At 46.1% G+C, this 18,719-nt stretch overlaps 1 long non-coding RNA gene across 1 annotated transcript; it reads left to right on the top strand.

Moving 5' to 3' along the window:
- The first annotated feature begins 585 nt into the window (after window positions 1–585).
- LOC122493556 lies at window positions 586–3,898 on the top strand. Its single transcript, XR_006299922.1, has 2 exons — window positions 586–752; window positions 3,114–3,898. It is a non-coding gene; the product is annotated as an uncharacterized LOC122493556 (long non-coding RNA).
- The last annotated feature ends 14,821 nt before the right edge of the window (window positions 3,899–18,719 follow it).

Raw genomic sequence — 18,719 nt, 5'->3', positions numbered from 1 at the left:
TAAAAAGAAAGCCATCAGCATTCCAGTAGAAAAATGACACCTCATTCACTGCAACGTAGCGGGGTCCACTACCTACAGGCTGTGTCCCAGAGAGGACCCTCAACCTCTCCGAGCCTTGGTCCCCCTTATCCCAAGTGGACCACAGTGTCTATGAATGGGGTTAACACGAGGACTAAATGAAGAATGCATCCCATAAACACTCAGTGCTGGCCCTGTTTCCTAATTTAATAAGGCTGTACTTAATCCTCTCAGAAGAAAAAATGCATGTAAGTAAGCAAAACACAAAGAGAAAAATTCGACTTTACTAGAAATAAAGTAAAAATACAATTACAATGACGCATCGTACTTTACTTATGAAATTAGCAAAGGGTTTTCAGGATTCTAATGACATTATTTAAAAGAGCAAAAAAATGTTCATAAATATTCAACAAATGAAGAATGGCTAAACCGTAAGAGAACGGTTAAACATGCAAAGAATGATTAAGCTACGGAATTTTTAAACAAAAGAGAATGGTTATTACATAAATTATGGAATTCCTTATGTTGTACATTCTATGAGGTCATGTTGAATGACGTATTGTGAGGTCGAAGAATATCTAATGATATGAAAAATGTCCGTACTGTATCACATAAAAACCAGTTTCAAAATGTTATTATGCACAGTACGATCGTATCTGGATTGGTGAATATGAACACAAGTACAACAGAGACTGAAAGAAAGTACGTCAAATGTTAATGGGAATTATCTCCAGGTAAGGGAGTGGTTGTGGGTGACATTTATTTTTTTCTTTGTGCATGTTCTGTTTTCCACATTTTCTGCAATAATGACCCTATTATATGTTTGTAACAAAAATTTTTGGTTAAAAACATTCAATACTGAAATCCTGGGAAGTAAATATTGTTTAGGAGGAGATTATAGGATGTTCAGTGTATGTGTGTATAACAATCTCCTTCCCCCGCCTCCTCCTACCCCTGCCTTTCCTCCCCTCGTCCTCTTCTCTCTTTCTCTCCCTCCCTCTCAGGGGGAACGGGGGGGCTCCAGTCTCTGCCAATACACCGTATTCAGTGAGGGCACACAAAAGTCTTGTGTGATGGGAGAGTGGTTATGAACTCTTGACTTTCTATTTTGAAACATCCCACAATGAACATCGCAGGGGCACCCTAACCATTAGAATTGCACCTTCAGCCCTTGCAGACAGCCACCTTCCATCCCAAGAACTGGGGGCTGCCCTTAGAAAAGGGGAACCCGGGGCGCCTGGGTGGCTCAGTCGGTTAAGCGTCCGACTTCGGCTCAGGTCATGATCTCACCGTCTGTGAGTTCGGGCCCCGCGTCGGACGCTGTGCTGACAGCTCAGAGCCTGGAGCCTGCTTCGGATTCTGTCCCTTCTCCTGTCTCTGCCCCTCCCACGCTCATGCTCTGTCTCTCTCTCTCTCTCTCTCTCTCTCTCGCTCGCTCTCTCTCAATAATAAATAAACTTTAAAAAAAAAATTGTTTTTAAAAAAAGAAAAGGGGAACCCATCCTAGTTTTAGAAACACCAACAAAGTTTCAAGTTGGACCCTTCCAGGCCATTTTCTCTAACCCTATACCAATCTCCAGTAACTATATTCTGCACTCATTTTCCAAAACAAAACGTGTCAAGCACCAAAACCCAGGATGTGATCATGGAGCCCTCAGTCAGAAGGGAATGCTAACACCAGCTTACAGTACCCCGAGGTGCAGTTAAGGTTGCTGTTTTAATGGAGATGCACGCATTGTACAATGAGTACCAGGGAAGAAGGGAAAGATGCCCAAGAGTCTGGGAAGGCTTCACAAGGGGGACGTCTGGGAACGACTGGAATTTGCCAAGCAGGGAAAAACATTTCAGACAAAAGGAACAGCAGTCTCAAAGCACCAAACCCCAAGGGTGTGGCAGATCTGACACCCTGTGGGTGTTTAATGTGGGGATGGGAGAGATTCGGTTGGGTCAGCCCATGCAGAGGCCTGAATGTTCTACAAGGAGCTCCCGCTTTATCCCAGCCGTGCTAGGGAGGACATCGTCCCAGAACCAGCTCTCCACATGAGCACTCCATCATCCCCTTCCCTGCCTCTTTGCCCTCAGGGGGAAATCTACCTCAAAGCCCCAGTTTCCAGATGGTCGCTGCAAACGGGTTTGTCCAAACACCAGGCCATGAAGGCTTCTGAGTAACAGCCATCCTCCCACCCACCAGGAGAGCCATCCTTCCCAAACTCTGGTCCATAGGATGCTCCCCATCTTTTTAGACCCACCCGCGCCCCCATCCCCGGCCCCGGAGGAGATGCTTGTCTGGACAGTGGCCGAAGGTCACCTGCAGCCCGAGGTCTCTGGTGGACTGGGAGTGGCTGGGAGTGGCCTCTCACCACAATCCTGACATCAGGGGGCGGCTGGGGAGGCCTGTCCACCCACCGTCCTCACCCAGGACAAGGCGTGCCTTCGGCTAGGTACAGCAACCCCGAGACAGCAAAACAAAGCCCTACCATTAACTTCTCGCCGGCACCGGCCCTGCTTTCTTTAAATCCAATTGCAATCTTCGAAGCCCGACACCGCCTGAAACAAAAGCCTCACTGATGCCTGGAAGATGGCTTTGGTGAAAGTACAGCTCATTTCAGAAAATCAAAGCAAAGAAAAATATTGAATACAATTCAGAGGCATAATGCATTATTATGGGCTTTTATGGATTTTATGTATAATTTCATGTAAAGTTAAGAGGCTGAAGCGATCTCTTACATTCAGCCGTATTATCAGCCCAGCACCAAACAATGTTCCACATCTTATTATGTTCACAGTTGACACACTATTAGAGAAATGTGCAGCTGTCTTACTCTGCTATTCATTTCCTCATTACTATTTTATAAATATATGATTAACAGTTATTGCAGCTGCCTAATTCACATTTATTGCAAATGCAACCCCACAAATGAATGCTCAAAGCAAAGAGATGTGGTTTTAGAGTAATTTAAATTTTACAGTTCCATTTACCCTGCCTTTTAATTTACTGCATAATGACCCCATTAGAATAAAGCACATCTGGAGGTTCTTTGGGGAACATTTAATTTTCTGTGGCTTCAGTACTAACAGAACCTTCTACCATAAAGCCCACAGATGCCTTAAAGACTGTACAAATTTCCACATTTTATGCCAAGATGCCGGTTAATTGTACAGACGAGACAACTACAGCAGAGCGCGAGGAAACGCTTCCCAGCGCGGAAAAGTGAAGATACTGACCCAAGACTTACTCCGGGTAAAGTTTGCGTATCCAAAACCTGAAAGCAGCTCACCTACTTTTTGATGTCCATTTAGCCCTGATCCTTTTCGGGAAAGAGGCCACCTCGGGCTGTGCACTCTCCGGGGGTCTCTCTTGCCTTTTACGTACAACCTTCTCCTGAACCCTGTATGGCCCTTACTGTGTACGAGGGAAAACAAGGCAGTTTGCAGAGCTCCGGAAACCACGAGAGGCAAGTGTGGTAGCTGGGCCTGGCTTCGCCCTCTCCGGCAAGGCTACAGATGCCTCCAGATTCCAGCGGGCCACGTCAACGGAATCATCTGGAGTATTCGAAATTGATTTGAATATTCAATACAGATCACCGCAGCAGAACTCATGGATGAGAAATAATGTGAATCCATTGCCATCGATTAGCTAATTTATGTTCTACAACTAATCGAAGCACAAATCTCATTAGCCACAGGTCAGTAAGGCTTGGAGAGAAAAAGACAATCATTTTGGTAGCCTAGTTGGCTGTAAAGACACAATTAGAAGCCCACCGGCTTTCCAGGCTTTCCTGCCCCTCCTCTCAGATCTCAAGCCGATCATGAAGGGATAGAAAGGGAGGGCTTCCCCGTGGTTTGGCCAGTCACTGCAAAAGAGATCTCCATATGCCACGATCTGAGCTGCTTCCTTTATCTAATGCAATAATAGCAAACATGACTTTATTGCTTCCAACATACATACAGAAGGCCCATAAGCTATTTGGAGTCACCACACACACTAGGAGCACGATGTTCACTGTTACCTTTTCCATCTTTTAAGCACTGGGAAAATGTTAAGTATTTGGCGGCAGGGGTCAGGGGTGGCCAAGGCTTTCTGTATCCTGATGTTCCTTCCACACATTTAAAAATCTATCTTTGGAAAGCACGGAGAAGCCATGCGTTATCAAGTTAGGTTTTGCATTTAAAGTGTACCTGCCGTAAGCCAGAGATTGGCTTTGTTCCTTGAGCCCTGCTCAGATCAATTTGGGGCAGACATTTTTAACCAAACTTCAATACGGAAGACAGCAGGAAAAGGACGGAGGGAGGGGCCAGGATCCTGTGTTAACTTCACAGGAAGAAGCACAATCCCTGACGAGCGATCAGATTCAGATTTCTAGCAGTAAGCTCCCCCTGCTACTCTGTGCTGGTGATTTCATTAGGATGGCATTTCAGAAAGTCACACGGCTTCAGCAGTGTTGGCGTGAGCGGAAAACCAAGGCTCCCAGAAGACTAGCCTTCTGCTGGTCATGTGGGCCCTCCACCTCTTTTGTCACAAAAGACAATAGATCATACTGGGACTTTGCTAAATGACCAGGAACAGAACCCACACTGAGCACCCCAAATTCCAAGTGTTCTCCCGGTCATTGCCATGTCACAACCGGGTCCGTAAGAGGCCTTGGTATCAGCCGGTCAGGGCATCGTTCAGGAGTGTGAACCCCTGTTCAGTTGAAACAATGGAGTAGTCACACTTCTTCACGTCCATTATAGCGAAGAGCAGGGGATCTTTAACACACCCAGAAGGAAAGATCACAGAGGGCTGGGAGCCCCGGAAACAGTCATATCATCACCCCCGACGGGGGCCTGATCCTCATTTCACAGGGCGAACAGCCTTCGCTCTAAAACTGCCCTAAAATTGAAAGAATGCTCTACCTTTTCATTGTTTTATTTGAGTGCACTGAAAAGTCTCTAGAACTGTGGATATTTCAAAAGGCTAACTAGCCCCCTCCCACTCACTGTCTTTGTCCTCAAAACCGCTGGGTCCCCGGACCTGTAGAACATAGAATGTTCCTGTCGTCCCTTCCTACGGCTCCACATCGCTATAGACAGGTCAACTCACTGACACTCTCCTATCGCAGCAGCTTTATTTTTTGTGCCGAGAAGTTCAATAACAGGAAACACTGTACCACACTAATACCACACACTAAGTGGGCAGAGAGATCCCAAGAGACCCTGGTTGGCACAACAGGTCCCCTCACCAGAAACTCCAGGCTCTGTTCTTTTCATACGTCAACATGCTGGAGGCGAACCTGCTTCCACATTTAGTTCCCCCGCCCCGCCTTTCCCAGGACATCACCAAAGCTGTTAGACCTTGGAAGGAAGCTGCAGTTCCTTTCGAGCTTGGCTCCCACGAGAGCTCCCCTCCTTTCATCCACCCGCACCAGTAGGGCCTCCTTGGTGACACCGCACAGGCACCCCTTCACTCCTCAGCTTCCAGGGAGCCAACCTGGGACCGTGGCTGCAGCCAGTCAAGTCCTAGCCACCCCCTCCCCCAGCAAAGATACTCCATTTGTATCTCTACCCCCTATTAGACACATGGAAGAACACACAAAACACGTATGTAAGTATGGAGCGTAATTATAACACGCATGTCATGAAACCAGCACTGGCCTGGAAGAACAGAACATTGCCTACAATAGTAATGTCACCTATTTGCTCGATCCTAACTCGCCCCCTTGCCTCTTCCAAAGAGATCTGAACTGGGGGGCCCGGGGGCCTCAGTGAAATGGTTGACTCATTGGTTTCAGCTCGGGTCACGATCTCACAGTTCATGAGACCAAGCCCCACATCGGGCTCCACACGGACAACACTGAGAGCCCACTTGGGATCCTCTCCCTCTCTCTACCCCCCTCCTGCTTGCACACATGTGCACACACGCATGCACGTGCACAGTTTTCTGCTCTCTCCCTCTCTCTCTCCCTCAAAATCAATTAACTAAACTTTTAAAAGGGAGAGCTCTGAATTGTGCGTTCACCATTTGACCCTCTAGACAATAAATCGTCTTTAGTGTTGATTGGCTTTTTAGTTTCATAAAAAATGGCATCTTACTCTATGTGGCCTTCCACAGGTTGCTTTTGAAACTCAGTGTCGTGTTCCTAATGTTCACACAGGTGTCTGTGCGTAGCTATGCCCCATCCATTTTCGCTTATGTGTGACACACCCTAGTGTCTTTCACCCTTCTCTTATCAATGGACATGAGGGTGGTTTCCAGGGTTTTGCTTTTACCCATGGTGCTGCCGTGAAAGTCCTCACGGCACGTCCCCCTGTACGAACGAACAAGGGTTTCTCTGAGGTATCCACCAAGGAGTGGGGTTTAGGGGATGCACGTGTATAGCTTTACAAGACCTTGCCAACATATTTTCCAAGTGGTTTTCCAACTTACTCTCTCACCAGCGAGATCTATATGAGTCTCCAGTCTCCACATCCTCACCCGTGAGTGGCTCTGTCAGGCTTAACTTTGATCAACCTGGCAAGTATAAAATGCTAGACCTTTGTGGGTCTTGCGGGTTTTGGTATATTGTGTGTTGGTGCCTAAATACAGTTGTATCTTTGTTATTTAAAGCCGATGAGTAATACTTAGGAAAAAAATCAGAAAAGAAAGAAAACTTCAGGGACTGGTCGTGTGAAACGAGTGGGATTAGTTGTAGAAGGTCACTGGTGGTTTGGTAACGCTTTTTCCCCCCAAATTTTTGAGATTGTGTAAGTTTAAGGGGTACGATGCTGTGATTTATGTATACGTCGTGAAATGATTAGCACAATAAGGTTAGTTAACACATCCAGCAGCTCACATAATTCCGTTATAGCTTTCATTTGCATTTTCCTAATTACAACGGAGATTGAGCATCTTTTCATGTCAACTGGCCAATCCTATTTACTCTTCCATAAAAGGTCCACCCATGTCTTTCACCCATGTTTCTTTGTGTTTTTTTTTTTCTTATAGATTATTTTCCATTTGTCTATATTCCAAAGGCTAATCTTTTCTTATATCTTACCTAAGTTTTTGTTGAAAAAAGTTCTGAAGCTTAATGTGGTCTAACTTACCCATATGTTGTGCTTTGCTTAAGAGACCCTGTCCTACCATGAAGTTATAAAGTGGTCCCCTCTATTTTCTCTTCTAAATATTCAAGTTTTGCCTTTCATATTTTTTTAATGTGTATTTATTTACTTTGAGAGAGAGAGAGAGAGAGAGAGTGAGCAGGGGACAGATGGAGAGAGAGAGGGAGAGAGAGAGAGAACCCCAAGCAGGCTTCACGTTCAGCACAGAGCCTGACACAGGGCTCAATCCCATGACCGTGAGATCACGACCTGAGCCAACCTCAAGAATTGGATGCTCAACTGACTGAGCCACCCAGGTGCCCCTGCCTTTCATATTTAATCTATCTGGGATCAATGTTTGCATACGGTGTGAGGTAGGGATCCCATTCAATTTCTCCTACCCTGTTAACTGGCATTCCCAGCACTTTTTAGTGAGTAGTCCATGATATCCACCAATGGTCCATAGTGCTATTTATGCATGCTCTGCTTCTAGGCTCTTTTTCAGTTTCCTTGGAGTGTTGTCTTTTGTTGGACCAGGACTGCACTATCCCAATGACCGCAGCTTTCTAATAACTCCTGTTGTTGGAAAGGGAAGGCATCCTCCCCACCTCATGACCTCATGCACGTATAACTTTTATTTGGCAATTTTCAGTTTGGCAGACCCATTTTCCAGGAGCAAAAGAAGGAGGAGGAGGAGGAGGAGGAGGAAGAAAAATAAAAGAAGAACAATAGCTGATTTCCACATGCCAACTGTTGTGCTAAGAATTTAAGTCACAATAACCCTGCAAAGTAGAGACTTATTTATTTACCTTTATTTTATAAATTAAAAAATTAAAGCTCAAAATGGTTAAATGACTTGCCAAATGCACACACGAAATGCAGCAAAGTTATAAATCTTAATTCAAGTCTTTTGGATTCTCAAGCCAATGCTCTTTCGGTATCATTGGGGAGGCCTGGATTCCTGGAACCATGTTTAGAATCTCCTTTGCAGATGCCATTGGACTTCCACAGACCTCTTCTCTGCCCTGCTTGGAAACTGCAGCTGGGTGCCTGAGGCTGGGCCTTAGCTTAAGGGCTTTATGATGGGACTTGGGGCCTACGAATCCCTGCCCCTGACACATATTCTCCCCGGAACGTGATATCAGCCTGGCTAACTATCCTTTGCTGGACATTTCTCTCTAATTGTGAAGCATTTTCTGCTCAACCTGGATTGTGGAGGGAACAGGAGGAGGCAAAGTGGGAGCTAGTCCACATAAGATTCAACTTCCTGCCTATAGCTTTTGCCAAGCAACTCAAGAAAATGCCCGTGAGGGAACGGGTGCTGTCCTTTGCAAATGAGAACGGCTGAGCTCTCTGCTCACATAATAAACCCAACTGGCCTGGCGGATTCACTGGCGTTAATTACGTGGTTGAGTTTAAATATATTTTATGGACGAAAGCAATGATAGACGGGTTCTTCATACAAAAGATTTCAGCTCATTTGAGATTTAACCATTTTTAAATTTAATAATTAAAAAAAAAGCCACAATTGTAAAGGTCAGATCTAATTCCACCGCCTATTATGAGCTGCCAAACCCAAGGCTGCAACTCAGAGCCAGCTGAGGATGACTCAGGACTGGGGGAAGAGACAGCTGTACCAGAAAGGGCAGGCCTCCGTGTGCGACCGAGGGTTCACGCAAAGATGGCTGGGTCAATTAGGGCTGGTCTCATTTCCTGCCTGTAAAAGTCTAATTTACTTTTCCAGTTTTATCACCGTGTTTTCCCTTTCAGTGCTCAGCTACTATCCCGATTTCCTTTGCCAACGGCCGTGTCCATATCTGTGAATTTATTTTTAAGCAGCGTGATGAGGCCTGACATTACATTTCAAAACCAATCAAAAATACAGTGGAAGACTGCCTGTAGCAGGTTAATATGGGAACACACGTGGACACTGAGCCATTGGGGAAAACCAGTCCAAGAGTCAGAAAGAGATACCAGGAGATGGGACTGCGAAACCCACCCCTCCAGAAGCGCTTCCCACGGGCTCTTCTGTTTCCATTGTCTTAGAGAGATGAGAAACAGTGGCCCAGAGAAATCAAGCCACTGTTCGGATCACACAGCTAGTAGGAACAGGTCCAGAAGCCTCACCCCCAACCCAGCACTTCACTGCACTCACCTACAGATCCTGGTTACTGGGCAGGGTGAGTGTTCTGCAGAGGAGGAAGGAGGGACTTCCATGCCCCAGGTCTTAGCCCCCAAAGCCCAAGCTCAATGGTACCACGCTCCACTCCCTGCCTCAAGTGGACACTTGCATTAAAAATGCAACCCGGTTCTGTCCACTAGACTGGGCAGACGGCTCCAATAAGAGACATTCTGAAATCATCCAGTCAAGCATCCAAATTCTCCTAAAGCTCACTTAAGCAAAACCGTGTAAATATCGCGCATGATGAAACGACATCCACTGAAACATATCACCACCAAGATTTTCTTTGGAATTGTTGCCACAACCTCCCAGCCTCTAGTCTTGCCCCTAGTTTGGGGGATTCATTCTCCATTCTGCAGCCAGAATAATGTTTCTAAAATGCAAATCTGATCATCTCTCCCAGCCCCCTGCTACATGGCTTTGGGACGAAAATCTAACTTCCTTAGCCTGGCACACAGGACACTCCAGAATGTGGCCTCCATTGCCGCTCCCCTCTCCAGGGCCCAGCCATGCTCGAGTGTCCTCTCAAAGTGCCGGGTCTTAGCACAGGCTGAGCCCTCACCCTGGAATGTTCTTCCTGTGGCTGTCCCTAGCAAAGCCCTGCCGACTACTTAGCGAGTGCTTAGTAGTCTCTATTACTTAGCCTCTACTCACTTAGCTTCTACTAAGTACTTCAACCATATCATCTACTTTCGTTCTGAACAGCCCCAAGTAGATATCTACAAAGATGAAAAAAGCTGAGGTCCAGAGAGGCCAGGTGATTTATCCACTGTCCTATAACCAGTTGAGGCCAAGCAGGGCTGTTGCCCGGCCCTCCCTATCCACCCTCTATGCCGGGAGCTGGATAGGGGCCGGGCTCTCCTCTGCACCCCATACATAGCTTTCTGTGCCATGTTGTACTCTCTGATTGACCACCACAAAGTAGCCGCCCCGAAAGCAGGGTCTCGGTTTCATTTGTCTTTGTGTCCCCAGCTCCTGGCCAACACCTAGCACATCACAGGCGCTCGATTAATATGTGCAAACAGAATGAATGAACCATTGGGCAAGATGCTTACTTGTAAATGGATCTGTTCTATAACAGCCACAAAGGAACGCTGCAAAGCTGCGTACTGTGTAGTTATTCCAGAAAATACCACTGGTGCAAAAGGCGTGTAGGGCCAGACCCACTCAACACTTCAGCAATGGCCTAAGAGTTGGGGGCATCTTCCTTTGGCCCCCAGCTCCTCCCCTACCGCCACCCCGCGTGTTCCTGGGTTAGTTGCCAGTGTCATCAGTTGTATCATCAGAGCCCAGGTTTGAATATCCTTTTAAACATATTATTAGAAAGATAAATCGGTTGCCCAATTTAATGTTTTTGAGGCACATGCATGTAAATTGCATTTATCCAGATGTTTAGCAGGTCCGTGCCAAACCATTTAAAACATAAAGCAGTAAGTTCCTTAAGCCTAATTTTCAGCTTCCCCAAGATCAGTCCTCAGCAGATGGCTGGGCAGATGAATGCTGGAGAAAAATTAAGGGCTGTCTGTATCTTTCAAATTGACATGAAGCGCACTTGGGCTCTGCTAGAAACTAAGAATGACCACAAAATGTAATTATGATTGTAATGAGAATGGGTTAAGCTTAAACTATTTCTCATTTTCATTGCAGTCACTGCCACAAGATGGAGTGGAGATTAATGCCAGGCCATTTCCTGTGCTTGTTATACTCTTTGTCATTAGAATAAAACATCATAATTTGAGCATCTCATGGATACTGAGAAGGACGGCCGCGGAGGGGTGGCCACGCCGAGCACTGGCCAAACCCTAATAGCGTGGCTCTCTTTGACTGGGCCGCTGCAGCCATCGGCAGACGTACAGCTTATGAAGGGCTTTGCGACCTGCGAAGCGCTCTCCAAGAGCGAGAAAGGAAGACAACGAGATCGGAGTTCACCTCCCAGATCAACACTCCTGACTGTGCGAACTGGGTCAAGACAGCTAGGCGAGCCTGCCTCCCCATCTGTAAAAACGAGGCTAAAACCACTCACCACATTAGGGCTCTTGTAAAGGAGATGGTGAAGATGAGGTGCCTGGAATGGGGCCTGACGTAGATTCATTGCCCCATAAATGGTGGCTGTAATTGTGGGTGATGGTCATTGCCTATGTCATCATCTTCCTCATCATTAAACGTAGATTCATTAATATTCCGACAAGGCAAGTAACAACACTAAGGACTGCTCACTCCAGGCAGTTTTCCCAGGATTCTTTGTGTGAACAGAGTCTTACCTAGAGGTCCTGCCCGTTTCACAGTCAACTGCAGAACTGCTTTGGTTCAAGAGGGAACGGGACGCCTGAGTGGCTCAGTCAGTTAAGTGTCCAACTTCGGCTCAGGTCACGATCTCGCGGTCCGTGAGTTCGAGCCCCGCGTCGGGCTCTGTGCTGACAACTCAGAGCCCGGAGCCTGCTTCAGATTCTGTGTCTCCCTCTCTCTCTGCTCCTCCCCCTGCTTGCACTCTGCCCCTCTCTCTAAAATAAATAAACATTTCAAAAAATCCTTTTTTTAAAAAGAAGGAACGGGGGCCTTAGGGCTGATCACGCAACCCCTGTCCCCGGCAGCTCCTGAGGGAGCAACTCTGCAGAGTCCAAGTGCTAAGTGAAAACATTTATGGATCGGGGCTCTTGCAGCCCCGATCTGCTGCCTGCCTCCTGGAACGCCTCCTCATCTTTTGTGGGTCTCCTCCAGGATTGCCTCCGTTTGACATTTTCCCAGACCCCCAAGCAGAGTTGCTCTCTGTCCCACATGGGCTGAATTGCCATTGAGCAGCTGGGAGGAAGGAACTTGGCAGCCACCTATTTTCGCAAAGTTGTATGACAACCATTACCAATTCCCGAAGATTCTCCTCACCCTGAAAAGAAACCCCGGGCCCGTTAGGGATCACTCCCCGCCTCGTCTTCTTCCACCAGCACCTGGCAACCACTGATCTCCTTTCTACCTCTAGGGACTTGCCTATTCCAGACAGTTCATATCAATGGAATCATACAATATGTGGCCTTTGGTAACTAACTTCTTCGATTTAGCGTAATGTTTGCAAGGTTGATCCAAGTGGTAGCAGGTATCAGCATGTTCATTGCTTTTTATTACCAAATAACAGTCCGTTGTACGGATATACCATATTTTGTTTGTCCCTCCGTCAGTTGGTGGATATGTGAGTGGTTTCCACTATTTGGCCATTATGCATAATGTTGCTATGACCATTCACAAACACACATTTACGCGGATGTACGCTTTCAATTCTCTTGGGTACGCACCCAAGGGGGAGTTGCTGGATCTCTATGGTCAACATCTGAGAAACCGTCAAACTGTTTTCCAGAGAGGCTGCATCATTTTACACTCTCGTCAACGGTGTACACGAGTTCCAATTGGTCCAAACCCTTGTCAGCACTTCTTATGTTCTGCTGTTTTTTTTTTTTTTTTTTAGAGCGGCCATCCTAGCAGGCGCGAGGTGGTATCTCATTGTGGTTCGGGTTTGAATTTCTCTAATGATTAGTGAGGTCGAGCGTCTTTCCATGTGTTTGTTGGCCATTTACATATCTTCTTTTGGGGCAATACCTGTTTTTCTGCAAAAGAAGCCAGCTGGGATTTTTATTTTGATTATGTGTAATCTACAGATCAATTTGGAGGGTATGGTCATCTTAACAACATTAAGTCTTGTGACCCACGAACACAGGTGTCCTTCCATTGACTTAAGTCCTTAATGTCTTCCAATGATATTTGTAGTGTTTAGTATACACAACTTACAATTCTTTTGTTGAATTTATTCCTAAGAATTTTATAATTTTTGACGCTATAAGTAGGTGGACTTATTTTCTTAATTTCACTTTTGGATTGCTCATTGCTGGTGGACATAAAGACAATTTTGTGGATTCCTTATCATTCTCTATATACGAGATTATGTCATCTTCAAATAGAGATATTTTTACTCCTTCTCTTCCTATTTGGATACCCTTTGTTTCTTTTTCTTGCATAATTGTTCTCATTGCACTTGAAATCTGTCCCTTCCAGCTGAACCATGAGATCCTTGAGACAGAGACTTTGTCTTATTTATCTTGTCATATCCCCAGGCTTGGTACAGGACCTAATCAATAATAAATGTCTGATAAATGGATATAAGGACATAAGAGTAAGAATCTCACTTTAAAATATGAAGTTTTTAAAAGATTTTCTCACCAAACATCACATGCTTTTTAATATAATATGAAGAACCAAACACCACATATGAAGTATTCTTGGCCAAAATAAGTTAATTAGAGCTAATTCTAGCTTATAGGAAATACAGGGCATAAAGGCACAAGTGAAATGACATCACAAGGAAGCAGGCAAAATCAGAATGTAGAACGTTCTATAGAACAACTGATCAACTTCTCTAACAAGTCAATGGTTTGTCGAAAAATGGTATGTGGAAGAGAGTATTCTAGAATAATAGTGATTCTATTATTTGCTTGAAAATGTCCACCAAGCCAAGTAGTATGTATGTATATGTGCACATATACGTATACATACATGTGTACATCTTCTCTATCCATTTCTCAGTTGATGAAAATTTGGGCTTTTTCCATAATTTGGCTATTGTTGATAGCAGTTATAAACATTGGGGAGCGTGGGCCCCTTTGAATCCGCATTTTTGTAACCTTTGGATAAATACCTAGTAGCGAATCAAAAAGAGTGAAGTCTTGCCATTTGCAGCAACGTGTGTGGAACTAGAATGTATTATGCTAAATGAAATGAATCTGTCAGAGAAAGACAAATATCACATGGTTTCACTCATAGGTGTAATTTAAGAAACACTACAGATGAACACAGGGTAAGGGAGGGGAAAATAAGATAAAAACAGAGAGGGAGACAAACCATAAGAGACTCTTAAATGCAGAGAGCAAACTGAGGGTTGCTGGAGGGGAGGTAAGTGGGGAGATGGGCTAAAGGGCATTAAGGAGGGCACTTGCTGGGATGAGAGCTGGGTGTCATATATAAGTGGTGAATCCCTGGGTTCTACTCCTAAAACTACAACTACTACACCATAGTTACTACCTACATTACTAACTACACCATATGTTAACTAACTTGAATTTAAATAAATAAATGAAAGTGTGTGTGTGTGTGTGTGTGTGTGTGTGTGTATGTGTGTGACCCTTTAGTTATCCTGGGTCACCCTTAAAGGCTGACCCTTTCCTGTCAGGGCCCTCCCTGTGGAAAGACTGTGCTTCCCAGACCATTGAGAGCAGGATGAACAAACAAGAAATAAGAGGAAGCAGCCTGGTAACTCCCCAGCTGAAGCTTGAAAAGCCTTTGCATGTTCCTCCACCTCTTTCCCAAGAAATTGGCTATTTCTTCAAACTGGGTCTGAGGGCACAGAGCCAAAGTCAATCGATGTGGGGTGTGGAACATGAACCGAAAAAGAAACCTTTGTGGGTAAAAGCCACTGAGATTTGGAGGTCACTTGTTGTGACCCATCCTAAGCTGTCCTAAGCTAACATAACAACCTCCATAAGATATTAACATGAAACATTAGTGATACATGAACAATGCCGATAATTTGTTGAAGTGCATATTTAAGATGGAAGGAATAAAATGGCCATGGTAGGCAAAATTCTAAGATGGCCCCAAGATTCATACTCCCTGGTGTACCCACTCTGAATAATCCTCTCCCTCTGACTGAGGGTAAGACCTGTGAATATGATGGGATATCATTGCCCATGTCAGGTTACTGAGCAGATGACTTCAAGTTAATCAAAAGGGAATCATCCGGGGCACCTGGGTGGTGCAGTCGGTTAAGCGTCCGACTTCAGCCAGGTCACAATCTCGCGGTCCGTGAGTTCGAGCCCCGCGTCGGGCTCTGGGCTGATGGCTCAGAGCCTGGAGCCTGTTTCCGATTCTGTGTCTCCCTCTCTCTCTGCCCCTCGCCCGTTCATGCTCTGTCTCTCTCTGTCCCAAAAATAAACAAACGTTAAAAAAAAAAAAAAAAAAAGGGAATCATCCTTGGTGGGCCTGACCTAATCAGATGAGCCTTTAGAAGAGGGTAAAGTGTCAGACATATTTCCCTGCTGGCCTCAAAGGAGAAGCAAATCGCTGCCTAGGGAGAGGATGGCCTGTAGGAGCTGAGGGCCTCAGTCCTACAACCACAAGGAAGTGAATTCTGCCAACAACCACACAGGCTTGGCTGCGGCCTCTGAGCCTCAGATGAGCCCCCCTGCCCTGCTCAACATCGGGATTGCAGCTCTGTGAAACTTGAGCAGAAGAACCAGCTAAACTGTGCCCAAGGTCCTGAACCACAGAAACCATGAGATAACAAATGCGGGTTGCTTAAGCAGCTAAATCCATGGTAATTAGGAATACAGCAACCCAAAACAAACATAATGTCTGTGACTTGTTTTAAAATAAGCCAGCAAAAAATGTGGGGGAAAGGCAAAGCAGACGTGACAAAATCTGGTTAATACTTGAATCTGAGTGATGAGTAGTTCGCTATTATATTCTGCCTACTTCTCTGAAAATGAAAAATTTTAAAGGATCCTCATCAGGCTGTAATCTCCTTAGGTCAGGGGCGATGACGATTCCATTCATCACTGTGTCTCTGGCAACTATCGTCGGCACCTGGCACGCCGTGGACCAATGACTGTTAGATCAGCTCATTGACAGGATGCTGTGTTACAGCTTGTGAACTCACAACATCCTCTTGCACTTGGCATGACTAACACCATTTTACAGATGTAAGAACTGAGGCCTAGGGGGGCTGACGACTCAACTCATGTGGCGCGTAAGTGATGAAAAGAGTAGTCGGGTCTTTCGATTCCTGATGCGACATCCACCGGCCTCGCTTTGAATCGCAGGGTCTGCCATCCGGGTCTTCTCTGGGATTGAAATAGCTGCTGTTTCGTTCTGGTTTATCAGGAGAATTTACGCACACCACCACAGTCATATTGAGACATCCGTTAGAAAACCCAGGCAGGCAGGTTAAATGTTAATTTCCTTTCTACTGTACCATTGTCTAACCTCCTTCCATGAATCAACGTGAGTAGAGGGTTCTTCACTTACTGACATAAAACAAATTGAACAAATTATGTTACTTAGCCGAGGAAGAACTGGTCACGCCATTGATTCTGGTCCAGCCTGAGCCAAGCTCTTCCTCCTTATTAACATTCACTTGCAAATGAGGTGTGGACCCTTCAACAGAAGGTTGCATTGATCTCATTAGCATATCTGGCTGCGCGGCGGCTCATCGGTGGTCTTGTTTGTAGGCGCTGCTTCTAGGTAGCACACCTGCCTGGTGCCCGCTTCTTAGCAGGCTATGAATCACAATCATAACCAGGCCATGAATCAGAGCTGTAGGTGAAAGCCATTTCTAACGATGATATCAGTACCTTCAGAGTGCACAGAGGACTCAGAGTGAGCACGAGCCTTCCCAGATGTTAAATAACTAGCACAGCCTGCTACATATTTCTTTTTCTTGAAAAAGGCTGATTGCAGAGAGAGGGAATTTTAAGCTCTCATCCTCCAGGGCCGTTTTGGCTTCTATTGGAAAGACCTTTGGGGACAATGCGGGAGCCCCGTCTCTGAGCCCAAGTCCCGCACAGCCGCCCTTCGGTTGGGTATTGCTGAAGGGACGATAGCTAACCGCATGGAGTGTATGTGAAAAGCCCCAAGGCCCTCCTGGGGAGGCTGGAGGGCCGGACAAGGTCTCCCCGGCTCAGAGCAGGAGCTGGGGAATCAAAGGCCCCCAGGGAGGGCTGCGCTTTTCCCTGCATTCGCTCTGTAACTTGGACCCCTTGTTGGCCTCCCTAAAGCTGATTTGCTGATTTCTGCAAAATGAGGCTGATAATAATCAGTATTATGAACCCCATTTTACAGATGGGGAAGCTGAGGCTCACAGAGTGAGCGGTAAGTGATAGAACCAAGCCTGGAGCTCAGATCTGCCTGTGGCTCCAAAGCCCACAGATTTTCTCCCTGTGACGCTGGGTCTCCGGAGCATCCTGTCACTGGAGGAACGGGTTTCCGCAGAGGAGTCAGGGAGCTAACAAATGACATTCACAGTTCCCATCGCTAACTTGCTCCCTCGGCCTTTTACAACTCTGCATGACCTGAGGAGCAATCAAAGGAGAGGAACTTAAAAGCCACTTTAAATTTCAGACCAATTCAATTTTGGAATATCACTCGTGAGGTGTAGCTTCTAGACGAAATTTCTAAATGACTAATACTCTTCTTTGTCCATTTCAGGGGAAAATGAATGTTGCTGCTAACATTTGACATCAATCGCCAAATCACATGTTGTCACATCATTACTCAGCTCCGTGACAAAGGCAGAGGAAAGAGACTGCGGCTGTAATGGTGCTGTTGGGCAAGGAACCCATTGGGGGGCCCTGGCGAGGATGGAATAGGGAACAGAATGACATCTGGCTAAAGACGCTCTGCATGATGGGTCATGTTGAGGAGGAAACAGAGTAAGAACCTGATGCCTTATCAGGATGACTATACATTTCATGTATAATTGCATAAATTTCTGTGTTTTAATTTGGCTCTAGTGTGCCTTTGATGGACCTGTCACTGAAGGTAACTGGCCACCAAGACAGAAAGGTGAGGTGCCCATCACTTAAGTTACAGGGCAGGCTAAGTCCATCACCTGCAACCTCAAAATCAGGCCGCCCCTCTTTCTGTTCACATGCCCATGAGGAATGGTTTTTCTTCTGCCAGGAGAAAGGCGACGAATCCTCTGAACCCAACCTGAGGCCAGTGCTACAGGGCCAGGTGTGTGGAGGTCGGCGAGTAGGACAGAATTGGTGCTGTCCTGCCTCAGAGACACCTCTGGCATCTTCTTACGCCGAGAGGATAGGTAAGAGGCTGCAAAGAGCCTTCGAGGCCCATGTGAGAGTGGAGGGCCAGTGGTTTCTGTTGGCTTCCATACACCCCATTTTGCCTGTAAGTAGCGTATTTACGTTGGACCCATTTCTCCATCGTGACCCAATGTTGAGATGATCTTGTTGGTAGGTCGTAGGCAACTTTGGCCAGGGGAGAGTAGACATACCGAGGATGACCAGAGTCACAAAAGCAAGCAGCCGATACTTCATTCCTTCTTTGCGGTCTAAAGAAAAACACACGAAGAGGTGCCGGGGTGACTCAGTCGGTGAAGCGTCCGATCCTTAGTTAGGATCTTAGTGAGATCCTCAGGTCAGGATCTCACGGTTCGTGGGTTCGAGCCCTGCTTTGCACTCTGCACTGGCTGCACGGAGCCTGCTTAGGATTTTCCTCTCTCCCTCTCTCTCTGCCCTTCCCCTGCTCGCACACACACACTCTCTCTCTCAAGATAAATAAACATTAAAAACATTAAAAGTAAAGAAGAACACTAAGGACCCAGAGCTTTGGGGCCCTCGATGAACTTAGTTCTTGCCGTCTGCCTGGATCTGGGCTTCCAGACGCAAGTGTCAAAATGACAAAGACA

This window comes from Prionailurus bengalensis, chromosome D2, assembly GCF_016509475.1.
Source record: "Prionailurus bengalensis isolate Pbe53 chromosome D2, Fcat_Pben_1.1_paternal_pri, whole genome shotgun sequence".
Lineage (NCBI taxonomy): Eukaryota > Metazoa > Chordata > Mammalia > Carnivora > Felidae > Prionailurus > Prionailurus bengalensis.
Note: the sequence above shows the minus strand (reverse complement) of the source record. Positions and strands in the feature narration are given on the sequence as shown.